Source organism: Anabrus simplex, chromosome 4 (genome assembly GCF_040414725.1).
Source record: "Anabrus simplex isolate iqAnaSimp1 chromosome 4, ASM4041472v1, whole genome shotgun sequence".
Taxonomy (NCBI): domain Eukaryota; kingdom Metazoa; phylum Arthropoda; class Insecta; order Orthoptera; family Tettigoniidae; genus Anabrus; species Anabrus simplex.
In genome coordinates this window covers 290,010,415-290,031,510 of record NC_090268.1, presented here as the reverse complement: position 1 = coordinate 290,031,510, position 21,096 = coordinate 290,010,415, and the positions used below count along the sequence as shown (strand labels likewise).

General features: G+C 40.5%; 1 protein-coding gene across 1 annotated transcript in view; it reads left to right on the top strand.

Moving 5' to 3' along the window:
- Mcr (macroglobulin complement-related) overlaps window positions 1-21,096 on the top strand; it is a 940,753-nt gene that overhangs the window by 363,092 nt on the left and 556,565 nt on the right. The window contains exon 2 of the mRNA XM_067145574.2: window positions 7,777-7,902. The gene's annotated coding sequence lies outside the window, so the exon portion shown is untranslated. The remainder of the gene's footprint in view (window positions 1-7,776; window positions 7,903-21,096) is intronic.

Below are 21,096 nucleotides of genomic sequence, written 5' to 3'. Positions count from 1 at the left end.
CTAATACTATAGAGCAGGGCTGGCCACAACGAGGCTCGCGAGCCGCATGCGGCTCCTGAGTCAGTCTCGTGCGGCTCTTGACACCAAGCTTAGAGTAAAATTAATTTATATAAGTAATGGAAACTAACATCATCGCGCGGCCGGCGGCAGTCAGTAGCAGCGATGTGCGGCTTAACGTTATTTAATGATTTGAGATCACTTAAACCTTCATTTTCATTCCTGAAAAATCCTTTTGCTGTTGATGTTGTCGACGATGGCTGTCCTGTTTCATCACCAATAACAAAGGATAGAGCAGCTGTAGAGTTGGAGCTACTAGAACTGCAAGAGGACGAAGGAGTAAAAGGACTCAAACGAAGTGGCGTTTCTACCATAGACTTTTGGAAGAATACTCCAGAAGAAAAATACCCACTAACAAAAGAGTGTGCTAAGAGACTTATCTCAATCTTTGGGACTACATGTGTGTGTGAATCACTGTACTCAACGCTTAAATTCATTAAATCTAAATATCAATCTTAACTAACTGATGAACATTTAAGTTAACTTGTGCGAACTGGGCTTACCAATTATCAGCCAGATTTCAACAAAACTAACAGCAAAAATGAACACTCAAAAAAAGCACTTCTCAAAAGTAAAATTTCATTCCTTAATGTGTACCTGAACAATTATGTTCTGTGTAGTGTAGAAAATAAAGGTTCCTTCATTTGTTAAAAACGAAAAACGTGTCTTCATTTTATAAACCATTTTCTAAACATGCTCCCAGTTTTGTCTCCTAAATTTGCTCCTAAATTTGCGGCTCCCAAAATTAAGGTTAGTGGCCACCCCTGGTATAGAGTGTGTAGTTTGCTTCTCGAGATTTTAATTAGTGGATTAACCGGACCACTTTTTCCTGCAGTGCTGGACAATAACGGCAACACACGTAAACTGTGGAGAAAAATAGAAAATAATATTTCTTCTTCTTCTTTCATCGATTTTGGCCAGCTGTGGACCACGTAAATAACTCCTCATGATTTAAATTTTCCTTGACGCCAGTACTCCTTCATCCTTCTGCTTGCTGCTTCTTTCCTTTCAGCCGTCCATTGTTGTTTCTTCTTGGTCGCTGTTTCTGGCTCTAGGAAACCCTTAAATGTGTGTAACTTTTTTCTAAAGGTGGTTCTGTTGTGGATGTCTTGATGTGTGATGTTCATTTCTTGCAAATCCTTCTTCGTGTTAACAAACCATTTTTCATAAGAGCTGCCTTTCCTATTGGGGTTATTGAAGTGGTTAAAGATTTTCTTAGCAAGTCTGTCATGAGGCGTTCTTGAAATATGTCCAAAAAATTTAACTCTTCGCTTTCGAATGCCATCTGAAATCCTACTGCAAGCAAATAATATTTATTCTATCTTTTTTTAAATGAAATGAACTAAGTTTATTACTTCTGTACTGAAAATTTGTTTTAAAAATTTGTTTGTTCTTGTTCCCAATAGCTTACCTGGCTGTTTCGTTTTCAGATACGACTTATTCTGCTCTTCCGGATCCATTCTTGCTGAGTTAGAGATTTGCGAATAGATCGGTAAGCTTACTGTTTTGGCTAAGATCGCCTTCACGTGCTAAACAGTGACATCTGAGGGGAGCTAATCGAGTAACAGTATCTTTCTGATGTTTAGGTTGGTTCTTTCATGGCGCAGCATAATAAACGTATTCTTTTGGGTTTATGGAAGAACTAACACGACAAACTATAAACAATGGCATGTCTGATATCTTTCTGGCAGCCAGTTAATCTTGGTAATCTCCTGACTTGAAGTATGACACCCCTACAATGTTGAGCTTTACACTTATTTTTTAAGCTACTCCTTCCACTTAGTTGCACAAAAGTATTAATTTTTTTGCGATAAGCCCATATTTTCTACTCAAGAACGGGCCAAAAGTTGTGTCACCAAAACTTTAGCACCAAAACAATTGGTCCTATGTTTTAACCAGGTGCTGGTGCTTGAACCTAAAATGGTCATTTGTTGCATTTTTCTAGTAATTTATTTTACTAAAATACAAATTCTTATTCTCATATCTTTTACGTTTCTAGTAGGAGTTTCTCCATGAAAAACTATTATTTTGGTTTGCGCACTACCTTGAAGATTCTACTCTATAATAAAAATGAATCATGTGTTAGTGAGATAGATGATGTATCACGTAAGTGATTCTGACTGACTGACTGACTGACTGGAAAATCAGATTTCGGGAAATACCCATCAAAGACGAATTACTCTAAAAGTTTCCTGGAGCGTATGTTACACCTTCTTGCTCTTCCTTATCTTCCCATATTTTTCTTCTTCCTCTTAAGTATGTATGTATGTGTGCATGTATGATCTTTTAGTCTTACTCTGCGATGTGACCTATTTCATGGACCTTTTTTTGTGGTTCAGCTTTTTATCCCCTTCTAATATTTCATTCCCAATTTTTATATTCATTCTTTTGTAGAATTCCAGTTAGACAGACAATCCAGTGTTGAAGTGGTATACAGTATCCATTCCCCCTAACTTTTCATTCCCAAATAAGTCTCGTTTGGCATCTTTACCTCACCATCCTATTAAGGACACTCGTTTGCATTTTGAGTCCTTCCATGAATACATGTTTCGAGCATACGTTTCTCTGTCAGCCTGCTGTAGACTTCCTCTATTTAGTAAGTACTCGTTGGGTTATTCATTCATGTGGCCGTATCTTGTGCCTTTCATTTTCCCATTCTGAAATGAGCACCAAAATCTTCACTTTAGTAGGTTCGAACCCCAATGTCGACAGCCCAGAAAATGGTTTCCCTTTTTCACATCAGACAAATGCTGGGGCTGTACCTTAGTTAAGGCCACGGCCGTTTCCTTCCTACTCCTAGTCATTTCTTATCCTCATCGTCGCCATAAAATGTATCTGTGCCGGTGCGACGTAAAGCAAATTGTGCCCAAAAAAGTTTTCACCTTTCGGGCACCTGTAGACACGGAGGATTGTAACACCGCTTGACATCTCGTACGTAGGTTGGTGTGACAGTGAACACGATCATGTCAACACCAAAATCTGAACTACTACGGATCGTGGGACAAAATGGTTCGTGGCATTTGAACGCGCACATCAGATTTTCCACAACAACAACAACAACAACAACAACAACAACAACAACAACAACAACAACAACAAAAACGTCAAGATTGGTGTATCATTGGCTTTAAGCATATCATTATGAGTGAGCATTATGGTCAGCGCTCAATCTCCGTCCAAGTCACTGTGTTTCATTCTCACCTGTTCTTGCATTTATTCTGTGTATTGTGTGCATATCTTGTCTGGCGCCGGTAGAGGATATCTCCTGTCTCCATAATTTCTGAGCGTTGCAGTCTCCACATGTCGCTTCTGCATGGAGTTCTACGTAAATTCAGGTGTGCCAAATTACCTTTCTTCAAACTTTAATTACCTTTTCTCGTATCGTAACCACGATGCACGATCTGGCTCTTTTCTTACTACTGTATATCTTTGTCACTACAGGGCTTACAACTGTTCTTTCGTAGTCGCTGCCGCTAGGCTGTGGAATTCCCTCCCTATCAACTTTTGCGTTCTCATAGGAAATTTAAAAACTGGCTTGTGTGAATCAAGAGGCTCCGTGGCTCAGGCGGCAGCCTCTCATTGCTGGGTTCCGTGGTTCAAATTCCGGTCACTCCATGTGAGATTTGTGTTGGACAAAGCGGAGACGGGACAGGTTTTTCTCCGGGTACTCCGGTTTTCCCTGTAATCTTTCATTCCAACAACACTCCCCAATATCATTTCATCTATCTGTCATTAATCATTGCCCCGGAGAAGTGCGACAGGCTTCGGCAGCCGGCACAGTTCCTATCCTCGCCGCTAGATGGGGGCTTCATTCATTCCATTCCTGACCAGGTCGAATGACTGGAAACAGGCTGTGGATTTTCATTTTCTAGTGTGAATGAATATATTTTCTTTAAACTTACACATTTATTTGCTAGTTACGGGTTAATATTCCAAAATATTATTTTATTATTACTATTGTTATTTTTATAATCGTTGTTATCTTTTTATCGTCGTGTTGTACATTCTATAATTATTATTTATGTATTGCAAAATTTACTAATAACTGCTTTGTCCGGTCCGTTCGGCCGTTCTACAGGATCGATTTGCTTCACTTTTTTAAAATTATCTCCGGGATCACCTGCAGATTAGCCATCAGGCATTGATAGGTCTCTTCAGTCAGCTTGAGTAAACCTAAAATCAAAAGTTGGATATGTGAGTTTCTTTAACATAGCTCTGGAATGCATGGAGCAATTTCTGCCAAACTTGTCACTTAATACTTTATGTGGAAAAAAATACTGGGGGAGTCGAAAACGGGTAATATTATTGGTGGTGTTTGTGGTGGAGTTGATTGTTTTAAGAGGAAGTACAAGTTGGCAACCATCCTCTATATAACACTAATCAGAGAGAAATGATGTAAGGGATTCGACACTTCGAAAAATAAAGATATCGGCTGAAGAAAGACAAGGGCCATGAAGGGTAGTAAAATAAAATAGCATCGGGGTCGGAATTGGACAAGAGTTGACCTAGGGAGGTTGAATAGGATAGATGAAAGTGAGGAACCTGACACAAATAAGTGGAAGCAGTGCCAGGAGTCAGCTAAGGGCTCCGTGGTCGCCAATCCACACTCCCCCAAGTTCAGATCCCGTGGAGCCCCTTTTGGTCGCCTTTTACGACAGGTAAGGGATGCCGTGGGTGTTATTCTACTGCCCCCACCTACAGGGGATCTAGTCGAATCCATGTTGTCGGGGCCGCTGGGATGAATAGTGACGTTCATGATGCCGTTTAAGTCCAAGTTCAGCTCCCATCGGCATAGGGGTAAGGAGTAGTGAAAACGAAAATGACCAAAATGACCAAGACAAGGGTTGAATCCACAGTTTTCGGAGTCGCAAGGCTAACTGAAGACAGTCCCAATGACAGTTGGAATCGTGTATGCCTACATCATATGTATAAGCGCGACGCGTAAGTACACACAGTTCTCAGTTACTTCTATTATTTATTTGAAAGTATCGGTTATTTCCCAGACAATCAGGGCTGCCACAAGGACAAAGTTTAACGCTAAATAAAATAATCTCAAACAAGAACTTAGACTAAACACATAACAGTAACTCTAAAACTACAAAATTCTTCGCAAAACACCAGTTAGCGTTACAATAAAGAAATCTACAAAAATTCACTTCACACTTATTTAGATAATACCAATCCTAAAAGTAAACATTGAAAAAAAGTACCCGGGCAGCGCCGTGTGCTACAGCCAGTTTATATTAATGCTATTTCGATGTTTATTGTTACCACACTAAAACCTGCCTTTAGCGGAAGCTTTATGAACCGGAAAACTGTACATATCGGAAAATATTCCCGGTCCCGTGAAGTATGGTTATTCTAAGTTTACCTGCATTTAGCGAAACCTGTCTGACGCGGAAATGGAAAGAAATTTTGGTACTAAAACGGAAAAAATATTGTAGGCCTATGTAAATTTCCTTCCTAACCCTTTTCAATACTTGTGTATTTCAAATGTATCTAAGATAGCCGAGATATTGATTGTTACAACAAACTCTCGAACAGTGTAATTATGGTAATGTCTAGAGCCCGGACGTTCAGGCATTTATTTTTTCTAAAATAGGCAGGCAAATAAGTACTTTACATTTCAGAATTAGGCAGTAAAATAATTAAAATAGGCACTTATAATTACAAAAATCGGGCACTAAAATAATAAAAATAATAAAGCTGCTTTAATGTAAACTAGATAACATACATCTGCATCACATTTCAGTACTTAATCTTACATCTCCCTGTGACTGGTGATGACAGAATAACGGTATCGTTGTCGAAAGAGAAGGTGACTATAAGGAGGACGAGGGCCACTCAACTTCGGAGTGTGGGTTGGCGATCACGGTTCCCCTAGCTGAGCCCGGCGTTGCTTCCACTTACTTGTGTCAGGTTTCTCACTGTTACGTTTCCTGCCTGACCTCCCTTGGCCAACTCGTGTTCTTTTCCGACCTCGAGGCCTAGGGAGTCTTTCATTTTTGCGCTCTTCGTGGTCCTTCCCTTTCTTTTGCCGATAACGTCATTTTTCGAGATATCGGACCTCTTCCATTTTCCTTCTGATTAGTGTTAGTAGAGGATGGTTACCAAGTTGTTCTTCCTCTTAAAACAATCATCACCACTAGCAATTAATATTACGTAGCAAGGACTTCACCTGGCAACCTTCATATCATTTATGTAAATGTTATTTTTTTATCTATTAAGCTAAAATGATTTTTTCTGTAGTGTTAATACAGTACATTGGAATTATATAGTAGAAAATATTCACAACAACTTAAAAGAGCATTAAGCTATCAAATAGGCCACCGAAGGTAAAGTAGGCCAAAAAAAAATTATAACTGGTCCTGCCGTTCCCAAACATACGAAAACATGTTTGTCTCTGTTACACTTCGATATATCCAGCTAGATAAAAAAAAAAAAAAAGGCATTTTGCTTAACTTTCGGACTGAAATGAAATGTCGTATGGCTTTTACTGCCGGGATATCCCAGGACGGGTTCGGCTCGCCAGGTGCAGGTCTTTCTATTTGTCACTCGTAGGTGACCTGCGCGTCGTGATGAGGATGAGAGGATGAAATGATGATGAAGACAATACATACACCCAGCCCCCGTCCGATGGGAATTAACCAATTAAGGTTAAAATCCCGACCCGGCCGGGAATCGAACCCAGGACCCTCTGGACCGAAGGGCAGTACGCTGACCGTTCAGCCAACGAGTCGGACACTTTCGGACTCTAGTAATGTCAGTGCAGAAGATACGTGGCCATGGATCTAGAAGTTGAGACAGAGGCGGCGTTAGAAACCATCGAAGAGTTCGTCACCCATCACCTCCAAGAATAGGAACAGAAATTCATGCCCATGAAGACAAGAACGAATACGATGAAGAAGATGGTTTGTGTAACGTGAAGTCCTACCGACATGCCCTATCAGCCGTAACTATTTCGCTAACGAAGAATGATGCGGAATTGTTCGACATTATTTCACGTGCCCGTATTTTAATTGGGAACCGTGCTATCAGCGAAAATTGTGCCCAGCGTACAATTCTGGATTACTGGAAGAAGTAAATGACAGTACTGTACAGTATTATTATTGGCGTTATTTCCATAAAACATGCAATGTGTATTAAGTAAGTGTATATACTGTACTACTGTGCACTGTGAGGAAATTCTAAACATGAACAGATTTTTGTTAGAGCTGATGAACTAGTGTGCGATTATAATCATTTTTGTATCTACTACCGCACAAAATCATATAAATACACTGTTGAATTATCTAACGGAAGTATACACTTACGATTTATATGTTTTAACCACCTTTATGAACCGAAATCCTGTATACAGCGTAAGAAATTTCCTGTCGCTGGGAAAAGTTTTACTGTAGGCTTAGTCCTGTTTTTTTTTTTTGTGCTTTAGTTGAATGTTTCACTATTCTTATTGCATAATTGTGTAATTTTAATGTTGTGGTTAAGTAGAGACGGCCTTGAGACAGAACTTCGCCACGAATATACTTGCTTGCTTGCTTGCTTACTTACTTATGGAGTAGGTGTTGGGTTTGTAGGACTCGGGAGGTGTTGGTTTATACCTTTATTCTTGCCGTCGAGCCTCACTGCGTCCACTTAAGTGCTATTGCTCCCGAGGTTTATGTATTATTAATCCTCCTGCGGTACCTGCAAGATTATTTATGCATGATTTTATTTCAGGTAAAGTGCTGGCCGAATAGAGAAGTGATTTGCCACACTGCGTAAGTTCCATCAGGCGAGCGACCCAAGAGGATTCGTGGTACTTTTGGACCTCAGCCGTTGTCTTCCGTATAACATCTTAATAAGGTAAGGAAAATATTGTTATCTTTTGGAGTGTTTTATTTTCTCTGATATTTATTTACATGATTGAAATAAATATGGGAACTTTACTTGCCAGATGTCAGAGCTTAGAAATGTATTTTTCATAATCTTGTCGTCTTCCGATGTCATGGAGATAAGTAAGACAACCCTTGTACTTCACTCCAGAACGCTATTATAACTTGGTCATTTGGCAATAATGATATTCCTTTCTTCCGATGTCATGGAGATGAGTAAGACAACCCTTATACTGCACTCCAGAACGCTATTATAACTTGGTCATTTGGCAATAATGATATTCCTAGCATTTTCTACTTAGACAGTTTAGTTACTCCCAGCTCTTACATTTCGAAGTCATCAACTGTAAAACTATTATTATTTTGAGCCTTTTATGGCACCGTTTCTCGCTCAGACGTTTTCTTACGATGCACAAAATCATTGCCAACTCTTGCATATTAAATGTACAGTACCATATTATTATGTAAGCAATTGTTGCCATTAATGCTTTCACGGCTTGTACTTATAGACATGATATAGGCTTTTGGGCTTATGTCGTGTCAAGAAAATAAGGTGAAATTCTTTACGTTTCGCAGTGAACTATGCTCGGCGTCATCAGAAGAAAATCTCGACTGTCCTCGAGAAAGGCTTGTAAAACAATGAGCTTTGAATTTAGACGTTACCTAATAGAAGTGGAAATTGTTACGTTCATTCGTCACCAGCGGAAATTAAAAGTAGGCGGACAGAAGAAAATTACAGGCAACAAAGTACCGGGGTTTGTAGGATAGCGGAGGGGGATTATATACATCAAAACCGAAAAAAAAAAAAAAAAATCTACAGAATTGTAAATTTTTATGCTCACTGGACGAATTTCAACAGAAAGTTAAAGGTTGACAGCCTCCAACTTAACTGTTGATAAAAATAGTTTTCTGAGATTTTGATTCAATGCTATACAATAAAATTTCCACCAAAAGAGCAATAATTACACATGTATTACAATTAAACACAAGTACTGCGTGATTATACAATAAAATCATTTAGTATTTGACTGCACACTAAGAAACTAACAGACACTAAAGAGACTGTCAGACTGACGAATGCGCGCGGCAAGCGGGTGAATCGTACCTCAGCGTCCATCAACTTAGCAAAAATTATCCCCTGCTTCCCTTCTTCACAGAAAATACTGAGTTTCCACTACTTGCTGTGGCGCTAAACAAATAGGTTAACCACGACGAACGACAATTTATGCGTATTTCCGCTGATAAGACAACAGGGCTCGTATAAAGTGCTTGTTTTAAAAATTCATATACTTCCTTCTTTTAGCCAGTTAAAATTGAATACAAATGTAATGTTTTCTCCAGAAAGTGGGGGTTGGGGGCGACTGCCCCCCTTCCTCGCACCCCCTAATCGCCGCTACTGGAACGTGCCATTTCCACTTCTAATGGGTGACGTCTAAATTCAAAGCTCATTGTTTTAGAAGCCTTTCTCGAGGACAGTCAAGATTTTCTTCTGATGACGCAGAGCATAGTTCTCTGCGAAACGTAAAGAATTCCCCCTTATTTTCTTGACACGCCATAAGCCCAAAAGCCTATATCATGTCTTAATTTATTTTATTTTCCTTCCCTTGCGATCTGCAGTTAAGATAATAGGAAGTATGAAGTACATTAAATCAGTTAACGTAGGATTACTGTACCATAAGTGACTCGAAGAAAGCAGTTTTGTATGGATAAATAGAATCTCTCTTACTATTCGCAATAGTTCGCACAGTTCTCTGCTAAAAGTAAACATTTCACGTTATTTTCTTGACATGGCATAAGCCCAAAAGCGTATACAGTATCATGTCTATAAAATTCATTGTAATAAGCAAACACAAAAATCTCTTAACACTGTTATCGTTATCGCCCTGGACAGGAACACTAGTGAATGGGCGTCACATTTCAAGTACTAACGATGCTGGCCAACACAAGAAATCTAGATGTAAAAATCAAAACCAGAATAATCACTGCAAGAAGTGTGTTTCTAAAAGTAAAACATCTTGTGTGAAACCATGATCTCCGATTCGAAAATCTTTGGCGTGTCGTGAAGTGTCATTTGATACATTTGTTTCTTGACGGTGTCGAAGAATGGACACTAGAATCTTCGCCAATGACCCGACTGCTGGCCTTCGATATGAGGATGTATCGCAGGATGTTCAAGATCGCATGGGTAGACCACGCCACCAACGAGAAGATATAACGTAATCGCGCAGATCATGTAAAGCATTAACCTTCGAAAAAAACAGGAAAACAGCCTATTTCGACCACATACACCGCAAAGAAAAATACAGCCTCCTGTTATAGTAAAGAAGGAAAAGAACGGATCTCTCAGAGAATGAGGTAAAGTAAGGAGAAAGCCCACGAAGTGCCAGAAATTAAAGCGATTCAGGAGGTATTCATTTTTAAGACCAGCTGTACCCACCCGTATTGACGAGTTAATCAGAATGAAGGTACAGTTGCAATAAGCGGAATACTGTATTGGAAAAAAAGGTGCTACTTTTGTGTTGCCGACTTTAGAGGCTAAAAACATGTCCCCACCCATTCATTATTCTAAACACTGCACTGCTCGAAATAATGTAACATAAGATATTTTTACACACAAAGGATACGCAACTTCTTAGTTGCTAACATAGCTGAAGGAATAGTAAGAATGAGTAGTAGTAGTAGTAGTTTTGCTAGGGGCTTTATGTCGCACCGACACAGATAGGTCTTATGGCGACGATGGGATAGGAAAGGCCTAGGAGTTGGAAAGAAGCAGCCGTGGCCTTAATTAAGGTACAGCCCCAGCATTTGCCTGGTGTGAAAATGGGAAACCACGGAAAACCATTTTCAGGGCTGCCGATAGTAGTAGTAGTAGTAGTAGTAGTAGTAGTAGTAGTAGTAGTCATGGTTATGTAGTGCAAATCGCGTATTAAACGTTGTTGAAAGTTGTACCATTGATGCGTACTTTGGTCTGTATAAATGCCAGATAGAGGTAGCAATAAGGGCTTATTGGTGAACTTGAGATCTTTGAACTTGAGTCTTTCGCCTCGCGTTGTATCCAGACCTTAACAGTCAGGTGAAAGAAACTGTCGTTATGTGGATTTTCTCTGACAGAACTCGGCTGGCTGCCGATATTACGTTCAGCCTCCGCTGCCTCCAGGGGAATGGAAAGAAAGAAAAAGATAAAAAGCAACGCAGCAAGCGGAGTGATAATAGTTTTTAGGATGTTAGAAATGGAGCGGGAGGACTATTGGTTCCTTGCTCTCTCCCCTAATGTCCTCAATTTTATTACAGTATTTGTCATGTTAAATCGAGTTAGGGTTAGATTTGGAAAATGCTGAGGAATTACACCAATTAAATTCATATTTTTATATTTGTTGTTTTCCGATGCGTGCTTTCCCACTATAGCAGTTTTTTTGCAGAAAAATTGAAAACACAGCCTGGGTAACTGGTGCACGAGGACCTAGCAGAAGCAGGCATCAAGGAGGAAGAGATGCAGGGCAGAACGATATTTAGGAAAAAATGTTGCGGGATTGAGGCATGCACCTGAAAAACCACCGACCAAGCCACGGAACATCTCGACGGAAGAGCGAGAAATGAGATGCCAAGGATCGGCGAGAGTGCAAAGAGAAGTGGATTAATCTGCGAGGCAGAATGGCAGGTAGATGGTGTAAAAGCGACGTAAAGCTGAATGAATGATTTGCTCTTTTAATGGATAAACTTCGCTACTAGATACCATAGAGAGGAGAGGGGTCACGAGAGTGATAGTTGGACATGCGATGGGCGGCTTGTAAATAGTGCTCCGCCCTCAGGTTGCTGATTATCCGCGACAGAGTAAGGGGGAGTTCATCCATGCAGGCACACGTGTCGTAAGATGTAGATTAGTATTATATACCTATTTGTTTTTGTGTTTTTTTAAAGGTATTTTCTCCAACGAAATTATCTGACTGGGAGAGTTGTGTGTGGATCAGGAGAAAATAAAGGTACTATTCTTCTTGTCCGTTTCACCCTCTTTGGGGTACGATAGATCTATCAATGGTTAGTGAGTTGTGTTTTCCTGTCCTCCCAGTACTTTTTTAATTATTTCAGATCTTGCCTTCCTCTCTTCTTCAGAAATTCTGTAGAGTCGTTTGGGCTTCACCCTGTCCTGAAGCCTCTTTATTTTATCTTTGGTTATTTTCTTTGCAGATCCATCTACAAGCATCTCTTCTGTAATTTGGAATTCTCGTAGGTCCTTCTCAGTTTCCTTAAACCAGTTCGGCTTGGTTTTCTTATTACGGAAATAGTCGAAGATTTTTAGTTATCCTTTTCCGATCCATTCTTAGGATGTGGCCATAGAAGTCAATTCTCCTTTTCCTTATTGTGTCGGAAATCCTCTCTGATTTCCTATACAGGGTTTCATTGCTGATGTGTGAAAGTTCGTTATTATGGAATTTGGGGCCTAGAATTTTTCGTAGTATTTTCCTTTCCTTTATCTCCAACTTTTCCATTGGACCACGTGTAGTTATAGATAGTTTCTGCAGCATAAAGGGCTTCAGGCTTGACTACTGTATTATAATGTCTGATCATGGAATTCCACGAGAGGAATTTTTTGTTATAGGTGTATTTCGTAAGCTGGAAGGCTGTTTCTATTTTGGTTCGTCGAGATTCCATTACTTTCTTCTCAAGACCATTCCAACTGATCCATTCACCAAGGTATTTGACAACTGTGACGATCTCTATTTTTTGTTCTCCCACTTTCAAATATTTTGGAGGATTCTTAATGTTGGTTATTATTTTGGTCTTTCCAAAGGCGATTTTGAGACCTATCTTCTCTGCTTGCTTCAGCAGTTCGAAGGTCTGCTCCTTGGCTTCCTCCCACGTCCATAATGGATAACTTCGAATTTCTTCTTCTTCTTTTGTGGTCTCCTCACAGAAGGTTGGCGATCATCAAGGAGCATCTTTTTCCTATTTTGTGCATTCCATATCAGAGTTGCCGTATAATAGATTGCGAATCACTGTCCGATGTTCTGGGTCAAGGGTTGTATCAAGCTGTATTTTTCTTTGCGGTGTATGTGGTCGAAATAGGCTGTTTTCCTGTATTTTTCGAAGGTTAATGCTTTACATGATCTGCGCGATTACGTTATATCTTCTCGTTGGTGGCGTGGTCTACCCATGCGATCTTGAACATCCTGCGATACATCCTCATATCGAAGGCCAGCAGTCGGGTCATTGGCGAAGATTCTAGTGTCCATTCTTCGACACCGTCAAGAAACAAATGTATCAAATGACACTTCACGACACGCCAAAGATTTTCGAATCGGAGATCATGGTTTCACACAAGATGTTTTACTTTTAGAAACACACTTCTTGCAGTGATTATTCTGGTTTTGATTTTTACATCTAGATTTCTTGTGTTGGCCAGCATCGTTAGTACTTGAAATGTGACGCCCATTCACTAGTGTTCCTGTCCAGGGCGATAACGATAACAGTGTTAAGAGATTTTTGTGTTTGCTTATTACAATGAATTTTATAGACATGATACTGTATACGCTTTTGGGCTTATGCCATGTCAAGAAAATAACGTGAAATGTTTACTTTTAGCAGAGAACTGTGCTCTGCGTCAAGAGAATAAAATCTCGACTGTCCACGAGAAAGGATTCTAAAACAATGACTCTTTAAATTTAGACGTTATAATAGAAGTGGAAATGGTACGTTCATTCGCCACCAGATGGCTCCCCAGACGTGGCACAGCGCTAGCTTTCGAAGCAGAAGCTAACCGAACCATCAGAATCAGTCTAAGGGGTTCACATAACATGTGTACGTAACATGTAATATTGACAGGTGTGTGACATTGATACAAGCCTGGAATGAAACATCTGGCGATGAGGAACGTTCGGATTTGGAAAACACAGAGACGAAATAACAGTAGCAACAATTAATTTTGTTTTCTGGTTGGTCTGGGTGATTATTTTAATGCCGAACTCCGTGTTACTTCATTGATGCTGTTCAGAAGGAATTGAAAGTCTTCTAAATTGACAGCAAGTGCGACGGTGTCATTCCTATGCGATTGATCATTTTAATGTTATTTGTTTTACGTCCCGCCAATTACATTTTTTAGGTTTTCGGAGACGTCAAGGTGCCGGAATTGTGTCCCGCAGGAGTTCTTTTACTTACCAGTAAAACTACCGACAGGAGGCTGACGTATTTGAGCACGGCATTAAAGCAGACTCACTCTTGTTTCTCACACCAGTCCTTCACAGTCCTGGCAGCGTGAGATGCCGCATTGATCGTCACCAGCAGGGAAAATTGAAATGGCGTATGGCTTTTAGTGCCGGGAATGTCCGAGGACAATTTGGCTCGTCAGATGGAGTTCTTTTGATTTGACGCCGTATGTGACCTGCGTCAAGAGAATAAAATCTCGACTGTCCACGAGAAAGGATTCTAAAACAATGACTCTTTAAATTTAGAGCATGGTTGTCCAATTGTAATTCCTCTAAAAATATAATCACCACCCACCACCACAACCACTGCACAACACACCACGCTATCAACACAGAAATATGTAATAGTCGAATAGGTCCCTTCGTGGCAGAGAAATAATAATAATAATAATAATAATAATAATAATAATAATAATAATAATAATAATAATAATAATAATAATAATAATAATAATGCGAACCTAATGCATCGGGGTTGGAGAGGGAACAAAATCTTACCGGAGGAAGGAGAAGAAAAGAAGGGAGCGAGGTAAAGTTGAGACCTTATCCTAGTCCCCACTTTCGGGCGATTTTGATGTTTTCCGCAGAGATAAATTTGTCCAGTTCCTTAATCCCCTTAACAGCAGATGCGCGAACACCGTTGCTAAAATATCCAACTGTTTAGTCGGAAAGAAGGTACCTGGCTCAACAGATGCTGTAATTTTTAAGAGGAAATCAGCTACAACTCTGTATTACTTGGTGTGGAAGTGCGAGCTTATTAAGAAATTCCTTTTAAACTGCAGGTAGGTTCCTTTAGTTGTTTGTGAAGCAACGCTAAAGCTTCCGGTGCTAAACGACTGAGTGTGTAATACATTGTAAAACATATAAGAAGGCGGCTGGGGGCGTGGATAGAGTATTAATGCTGTGCACGACTCAGACAAGCCCCCGTAGCAACAAGCTCTTTGCCCCGTGGTTTTCTCGCACGTCTCATGGGTGCGTCTCTAAGGGGTGCAAAATAATCAACATTATTATTCTTGCGCAGTTTCATATGTCATTACTAGCTGCCTCGGTGGATTAGTGGTAGTGTGTTCGACTCATGACCCTAGATCACGGGTTCGATCCCAGTGGATATAGTAGAGTTTCTAAGGTGCTCCATGCGGTTGCTGTTGGCATGTTAAAGATCTCCGGTGACACAGTCAACGTCATGTGACAAAATTAAATTAACTCAGCCGTAGGAACCGCCCAGTAGAATTCTGTTTTCGTTGCTAAACAGCAGCACAGTCAAGAATGTTGAGGTCGCCTAGAAGGCAACACTGCAGAAGGTCTGCAACTCGGTATCTGAAGCATATTATTATTATTATTATTATTATTATTATTATTATTTGCTAGTGGCTTTACGTCGCACCGACACAGAGAGGTCTTATAGCGACGATGGGATAGGAACGGCCTAGGAATTGGAAGGAAGCGGCCGTGGCCTTAATTAAGGTACAGACCCAGCATTTGCCTGGTGTGAAAATGGGAAACCACGGAAAGAATCTTCAGGGTTGCCGACAATGGCATTCGAACCCACTATCTCCCGGATGCAAGCACCGAGCTCGATAGCTGCAGTCGCTTAAGTGCGGCCAGTATCCAGTATTCGGGAGATAGTAGGTTCGAACCCCACTGTCGGCAGCCCTGAAGATGGTTTTCCGTGGTTTCCCATTTTCACACCAGGCATATGCTGGGGCTGTACCTTAAGTAAGGCCACGGCCGCTTCCTTCCCACTCCTAGCCATTTCCTGTCCCATCGTCGCCATAAGACCTATCTGTGTCGGTGCGATGTAAAGCAAATAGAAAAAAAAAACCGGATGCAAGCTCTCAGCTGCGGGCTCCTAACCGCACGGCCAACCCGCCCGGTATTATTATTATTAATAATACAAAGTATTTTTCTTGGGAACTGATACAACTTTGCAAGCTACTGCAGATTAAAATGTGCTTGGAAGCATATTGAAAGCAATGTATAATAAAGTTTCGTTACATCTGTTGCGAATTATTTGATGGATCGGCGAGAACACCTTCGTTGGGACAGTGCCGGGTGTAAAGCTGCCAGCGCAGTGAACAGTACACTTGGACATGAAAGGACCCAAGCCAGCGGACATTTCTGACTGTGGTGAGATTAATCGGATCTTAGCAGGTTATAGTAGGACATATACATCTCTCATTCCGTCTACTGTCAGTGAGGTGGCACCATCCTCTCTCTTTCGATTGTCTGAGAGGGACAGATCAAATACCACAATGTATCTCCCAGTTCGCAACAAAGGTACACCGGAGCTAGTATTTAAACTACCTGGCAATAAGAAAGCATGTCCAGAAAATTGGGCCTACATTTTGGGAACGTATCATTATTTGCAAATACCAGATACCGGGAATGTGATGACAAATAAGAAACTGTTTGTAACCAATAATAATAATAATAATAATAATAAATTTACTTTAAACATCACAATTTTTCCATGCTGATTTGCAATAGGACACACGTGTTTCGACAAACGGTTTTTGAATTTATTCTCTTGTTTATAATAAAATTGTTTGCAGACTGCTAAAATGTTTTCGGTTACCCTTGCCTCGGGTATGTTAAGGACCTTTTTGATGTAGAATACGTCTGTAGTTGCGGAATGGTGCTTGGAACAACGAGCGTTACAAAAAAAATGTTTTAAAACTGAAATAATGCTTAGACAAAACATGCGACGACAGTGTTCAGTATTTCATTCTAAACGAGAAGGAGCAATGTATTTAGAAAATAGTATAGTTCTATTTTTTAAAGTTGTTACCGTTACCTCAACAGATATCGACACCTTGGAAAAGTACTAAAGGTTCGATTTCGATCCCTTTGGTAACATTACAGAATGTGAAAACTGAAGGCGACATCTTTAACAGTTCACGAGTTGTGTCGGTAGACTTCTTAGCTGAATAACCCTGTATATTATTGTATAGAGAATTTTGTGCGCTGTATGTAGGATAGTCACGGCAGAAATGATATGGTGTGCGGAATTTCGAAAATACCAAATTTACTTTAAACATAACCATGTTTGGGATAATTGGAAATAGGAATTCGATTAGGAGTGAACTGTGGTATCGTAACTATTCTCAGCCTTCAACTTTACAAATTATAACCGCGCGGAATCAAAGGACTTGCATAAGCACACACGCCGACTAATTCATATGGAGTAGCTATGCAGTTACTAGTTAGCCATCCGCATTGCTGGGTGACCAGCCACATTTTTCAGTTCGAAATAAATAACATCAATAACGCAACAGCCGTAAAGATACAATCAGTTAATCTAATTTTATTTTATTTTATTTTATTTTATTTTATTTTATTCATTTATTTTGCAGGGAGCTACATTTCTTACCCATAGTCCATTTGGTAACATTGTTTGGTCTCATTGGTCCTGCGTTGAACCTTAAGTCACCGTGTTTAGTATCATTAGTGGGTTGTATATAGTAGAGCAGTTGCTTTTGTCTCACTATTCAAGCATAGTGGGAGCTGGTAATGAAGGATGGGTAAGGGAGGGCAGGACATACCCGTAAAAAGACGGGGTGGGACGGGCCCACTCCAAATAAGTCAAAGAAGGGAGATATGAGATAGACGGGAGGAGAGCTGCTCCAGTTTCACGGGGATGGCCGCAACGGAATGGTGAGAAGAGAGAAAAAAAGCTTTGTCATCTGGTAGGGTTGGTGAGGCCTTCATTAGGACCTCACGGATAGGGCCGGTCGAGTCATCATCGGGAGGGCGGCCTTCTTCTCACCAGGGGTGATGACGCGGCCGGACAGTAGTAGTAGGAGTATTTAGGGGAGACGATGGACGTGGCATGAAGGTACCGAGGATGACTACTGTGGTGACCTCATCTTTAGGGGTCGCGTTTCCGCGGTATTCGACGGGCTTCATGGCATGTCTAAGGGGTACGTTTGGGATGATCACTACTATTATCATTTATTGCGGGTAGTATTATTTTTATTAGTAGTTTGTTTTGTCTATTTCTGTTTATTATTATTTATTTATGGTATTATTATTTTATTAGTAGTGTGTTTTGTCAATTTCTGTTTGTGGAGTTGGTGGCTAGGTTGAACATTGTTATTTTTCTCATTCAATGGATCGAATGGGTATTTGGTTACTGTGATCTGGAGAAAAATAATAATAAAGAATAAAGAATGTTTAGTGTTACCGTATTTTTGTGGTAGTTATGCGTGAAAGAAGGTGCGGGGTGGTGAACGGGTCTCAAGCTACTAAATTAAAATTAATTTAAAATTTAACCAGGTTATATTTTCTTTTCAAAAACAAAGAAATAACAAGCATGGCAGGTACAAAGTAGCAAGTCAAAGGGTAGTTACAATATTTACAGGATTTGGGCTTCGAGCCCTGAAAACACAATGCCTGGGCAATCAGCTCAGTTTTACCTCCAAACACAAGTTTCAACAGAGGGGCAGAAAACCCCATTCATGCCTAGGAGCCCTAGCTCCAAATTACACTGAAAAGCCTCCACGAGGCATACAACACTCAATTTTCAAAAGAGCCACTCGCTCTCAAATTTAAGCCTCTCCCAGGCCACACCAAACTCCACCTTCAAGTTGTCCTCAACGGACATAAACACAGGGGTAAAATACCCAATCTACTGAGGTCTCTAAAATGAAAAGAAGGTTAATTAAATGACCTCTAAGGTAACAATTTGAGAGGAGGCGAACTTGCACTCCTAATACACTTTGATTAAGACCTACTTGGCACTAGGCCGATAATACCAGGGCTAATCCCATACTAAAGAGGTGACTTAAGAAGAGAACAATTTGTTTAACGTTAACGAGAATAGGTTGAGAAAAATAAGTTCACCTCAAAACAATATGAGTGGGAGCTCGAGAGGGTTAGCACTCTCTATCCCAGTATGTAGCTTTAAAAGAGAATATATGAAAAGAGTAGTTACATTTAGGAAAAGGTTACATGGTGGAACGCTTAGAACCCGCCCCGAGAGTTAAACTGCTGAGCAAGCAAAGAAAGAAGTTATTAATCGGCCATTACCTTGTTGTTGACCGCTGCCGAGGAAAGAGGCGCTTCCCGCCTCCTGCTATGTACTTAATACACTGAAAGATGGAACAGAAGTGGCCCGGAGACCCTAAAATCAGCAGTTTATATCCTCTCGCAGAAGTTTCTAGGCGTTAGGGGAATGAAAACACCCTCCCGCACACCTTTTATTGGCTAAGGTACAGAAACATATCCAAGTAGGGGGAAGATACATCGGATTGGTCGAGAAAAAACTCAAAGAAATTCAGGATTGGATAAATCTAAAACAAGGGGAAAAAGAGGGGTATACAGCCAACTTAAACAATAACAGAAAGAAATTTAGCAAAGAACAAACATTTGAAATAAAAATTTCTCCAACAAAATAGTTCTTTGACTTCGCACTAGGGTGCACTATTGTTGATCTTCAGTAGTGTCCTCTAGAAGAGAAAGTTCACACTTCTTACTTCAAGCAAAACAAAAACACATCAAAAATGACACAGTTCAAAAACTCAAAATTTTCCACGTGGTGACATCTTTTGAGAAGGTAGCGAATTAATAGCGTATATAAAGTTCAGACTTCCTCCAGCAGAGGAGTTTCAACTGGCGCACATTTTGAATTAGCGGTGTGGAGGTGTACCGCCCGGTACATTTAGTATCATTGGTCTTTCATTGCACCTTAAGTTGCAGTGTTTGGTCTCATTAGTCTTGCATTGCACCGTAAGTCACCGTGTTTTGTCTCATTGGTCCTTCATTGCACCCCAAGTCACCGTGTTTAGTATCATTGGTCCTTCATTGCACCTTACGTCACCGTATTTCGTATCGTTGGTCCTTCATTGCACCTTAAGTTACAGTGTTTGGTCTCATTGGTCCTTCATTGCACCCTAAGTCACCGTGTTTAGTATCATTGGTCCTTCATTGCACCTTAAGTTTGTTTGGTCTCATTGGTCCTTCATTGCACCTTAAGTCACCGTGTTTAGTATCGTTGGTCCTTCATTGCACCTTAAGTTACAGTGTTTGGTCTCATTGGTCCTTCATTGCACCCTAAGTCACCGTGTTTAGTATCATTGGTCCTTCATTGCACCTTAAGTTTGTTTGGTCTCATTGGTCCTTCATTGCACCTTAAGTCACCGTGTTTCGTATCGTTGGTCCTTCATTGCACCTTGAGTTACAGTGTTTGGTCTCATTGGTCCTTCATTGCACCTTAAGTCACCGTGTTTAGTATCGATGGTCCTTCATTGCACCTTAAGTTACAGTGTTTGGTCTCATTGGTCCTTCATTGCACCCTAAGTCACCGTGTTTAGTATCATTGGTCCTTCATTGCACCTTACGTCACCGTATTTCGTATCGTTGGTCCTTCATTGCACCTTAAGTTACAGTGTTTGGTCTCATTGGTCCTTCATTGCACCCTAAGTCACCGTGTTTAGTATCATTGGTCCTTCATTGCACCTTAAGTCACCGTGTTTAGTATCATTGGTCCTTCATTGCACCTTAAGTCACCGTGTTTAGTATTATTGGTCCTTCATTGCACCTTAAGTCACCGTGTTTAGTATCATTGGTCCTTCATTGCACCTTACGTCACCGTATTTCGTATCGTTGGTCCTTCATTGCACCTTAAGTTACAGTGTTTGGTCTCATTGGTCCTTCATTGCACCCTAAGTCACCGTGTTTAGTATCATTGGTCCTTCATTGCACCTTAAGTCACCGTGTTTAGTATCATTGGTCCTTCATTGCACCTTAAGTTAGTGTTTGGTCTCATTGGTCCTTCATTGCACCCCGAGTCACCGTGTTTCGTATCGTTGGTCCTTCATTTCACGCTGCCAGACTTGTTTCGTGTAACGTGGTCATAGAAATCAGCAGGACAGACTATTCCCACCTGTATTTTCTTGTTCTTTTAGTTTTTAAAAATCTACAGAATGCTTGTTTCTTCGGTCTAGGTCTCAGCATAGTATCTTCCC